Here is a 3,458-nt window from a genome sequence, read left to right as displayed (position 1 = left end):
TTTGATGTGCAAATTTTATCCTTACCAAGTTCGCAACATTGTCTACAAGTCAAGTCAAAGAAGCCAAGATTTACATCTTATTGTTATGGAGTAAAATAACAAGGTGAAAGTGAAAAAAAAAGAAAGATTACATACAGTGGAGGTTAGGACACTGAAATAGTTAGAAGAACTAATCTGATAGGCACATTTTTCCTGTACAAAAATCAACCACATCAACAAGTTGCACGGACGTTTTGTCGAAGTGTGAAAAATTCTCCCAAGTGAGAATATGACATAAAGGGTTTATGAATAGATCAGTGACCGATTGGAAGTATGATATGGAGAAAAAAGACATATTAGCTTGTTCATTGCCCATGTATGCACAAGAGATACATGTATATCCTGCCTTTTTATTTCGTAGGAGGAAACGGTTTAAAATGATAAATTCACACCCCTACTACAAAAACAATCTTAGAGGTGCAGTATATGTAGGTAAATAAATTGAAGGTCATTGACTTTCATAGATCGGGTGGCTCCTAAAGGAGCCGTTTTTTCTTTACAATCTGTCAATATTTTGTCTTTACTCCACAATCAATAAGGAATATGTTCCTCTTTGAACACTGTCACAACAACTGCAAAATAACGAGAACACAAATAGCAATCAATATGTTATGGCTATAAACCTCACAAACTCTTCACAGAATGGGCCACAGAGTTCCAGGTGTGGTGATCTGTCCTCCATGGTTTACAATGGCTGGGCGAGCAAATCATAATGTTGATATAAATGACCTTCACTCTGCTTTTCATGTACAATCTGAGGATAAATAAGAATTTTGATAACATTTCAACAACAACCTGAGAGGAGGTGTTTATTTTCTGTTCAGAGTGCTTTAATTAACATGTGTTGTGCTGGCGAAAACAAGGACAAAAGAGAATGTGTGTAGCAGGGACCAGATTGCAACTGTTTATAATGAAATACAAAATATCAAACATTATATTTTTCATAGCGTGTTAACAACTCCCCTTTGAGGGGCTTATCAAGGTCAATATCAAAGAAATAATGCATATCTTGCATAGAATATACCAACTCTACCACTTCCAAAGAGTGGAAGACAGATCAGTAACATTGCAGCTATATGCAGGAGCAACCAAGGAGGTGGACTGGGAACTACCCACATTTATGTGATTACTAACCAATTCACAATGTAAGTGGAGCAGCAGATATTTTGTTTCTTTCAAACAATGTATGCCATATTGGTTCTCTGAATGCAAAGGTCTTTGGTCGCAGAACTCTGGTGGGAGCCATTCTCCCAGGATGCCTCGAATGCTGATAATATTGCACTGAATAAACATCTTGACCAACATTGTCATTCTAAAATAGCAAGATTTGGAATTTTGCAGTCAGAACTACACTATAAGGCCCACTAAATTGATCAATCATAGCACGGAATTGATTTAACACAGTCATACATGAATGCAAAGGCATGTACTGAAGTTAAAAAGTACAGTGTGTATAGAACTGGTGTGAAAATCCCTCTGCATATTTGCAGCACTGGCTGTATAGTTTGAAAAGTACATTCAGATGCTTCAAGCCAGCCAAGTGTGATACGCATGGCTCCAAGTACACTGCCATACAATTAATGATGCTGTATGTAAAATGTACGAAGTACAAAAGCACTACAATGACAAAACTTACCCAATCCAATATGGCAAGAGACACTCTCATCTCATATGTGTCATCTCCAAAATGAATCCTCTTGGGGGCATGGAACAACATGGAAGGACTCTATGTAAAAGGTGTCTCGGCACTGAAAAGAATTGTGAGGAAAACAGATACAATTTATAGTCAAAGAAAGCTTGGTATGCATCACAAGTTCTCCCTACCAAACAAAGTGTTGCAGACTTTTTCCTAAGTGAGTTTAAGGGCCATAGTGAGGGTTACAGCATGCAAGGTAGCATGTCAGTAATATCTCATGGAAACCAAATAAAGTGTGAAAGCACACACTGAAATTTAGCAGTGGGTGGTTTGCAATACGGACTGGCCGAGGACCTATCATAGCGTGCTTACTACCTAAAAAACTAAATCAAATCAAATCAAAGATAAGTACTTCACAAGAGTATCTTGTGTTGGGGTACATAGAATTTCTCTGAATGGATTTTCTGCATGGAATGTATAGTCAGGTTGGAAGTTTGCACACATACCAGGAGATAATCTGATGGATTCTTATAGATTGTGGTCTTCATTATTTCAGTCCTGTATACATCCACAGCTTTCGGATCAGACACTTCCTTTTTGCTACAGATGTAACCGGCATGCTTGCACCTGAAGTCTTGGTGACACAAGTCATGTTTTCCCTGTGAAAATTTAATAATATTAGACTTCAGGAAAACAGTAGGAAATCAAAAAGTAATTGTGTCTGTGGGGAAGTAACACTATAAATAATATTTTGGACTGTCATATTATTATCACCTGGAGAGATATCCTTCAAATTAAACGAGGGCTACGTCATTTCTTCTACATTCAAACAGTGATTCACTTCATTCACAGCAGTGCAACAATGCCCAATAATGTAAATAGGAAATGAACGTGAAGACTAAATTCTTGTTAGATAAGGAACTAATTACCTGATAATGGTCCACAATATTTAACAGATACTGCTGAAATCCAGCTGCTGTGCCATCATTGTTCCTCATGGCCCAGTAAAAGTTAGTTTTGGTGGCTTTTGCTGCAACGACACAAAAATACAGTTGTTTGAAGGGGCAGCCTAAAAGACCTATCTTGAACTAAAAACATCTCTTTATCTTTGTCAGACAGTTGTGTGAACCATTTGATACCTTCATCACGACGCGTACCACTGCATATCTTTTTCATGTCTCTTCAAGGTCAAGGTACAAGTAATCATTACTGTGGCCTATGACAGAAAACAGCACATGTTCCTCCCTCTCATTAGCATTTACCATGCCAAGTATCAAAAGAGTTTTTGACCCCTTTTCCCTGGAACCATGCCTTCAATGCCATGACACAGTCATGAGCAATTTCTTTAACATTGACCTATTTGTGAACGAAACAACAGAGTAGCATTTGTTAATTCCCAGCAACCCTCCCGTACCATACACATAAATTATGGTAAACCAAAGACATTGTAAAACACGTCAAACAACCCTGGTTCTCAATTAGGTTGGTGATCATCTCCTTGGTCATGGGTACTTCTCTGCTGGGAGCACTTCTTTCATTCTCACGACTCCAGTTACAAACAGCAATGATCTTTTTGTTACTGAAAATAAAATAAAGTGTGGACACAATAAGAGAACTGAGTAAATGGTACTGTAACATTGGTAGCAGTACCTCAGATATTTGAATGGATATTCTAACCTCTTAGAAATGGCCGGGACTGTTGAATGCATTGCAGCTCTACTGGAGTCATGTCTTGCATCAGTGATGACACACTGATAAGAATATATTCCCACATAAAAAAGTG

The 3,458-nt window shown here is 37.9% G+C and overlaps 2 pseudogenes; both read right to left on the bottom strand.

The window, feature by feature from the left end:
• The window catches only part of LOC138010312 (uncharacterized), a 299,228-nt pseudogene that overhangs the window by 235,575 nt on the left and 60,195 nt on the right, over positions 1-3,458 (bottom strand).
• LOC138011069 (uncharacterized) overlaps positions 486-3,458 on the bottom strand; it is a 4,483-nt pseudogene continuing 1,510 nt past the window's right edge.

The sequence above is a fragment of the Montipora foliosa genome, chromosome 7 (assembly GCF_036669935.1).
Source record: "Montipora foliosa isolate CH-2021 chromosome 7, ASM3666993v2, whole genome shotgun sequence".
NCBI classification, from domain to species: domain Eukaryota; kingdom Metazoa; phylum Cnidaria; class Anthozoa; order Scleractinia; family Acroporidae; genus Montipora; species Montipora foliosa.
This window is presented reverse-complemented; position numbering and strand designations above follow the sequence as displayed.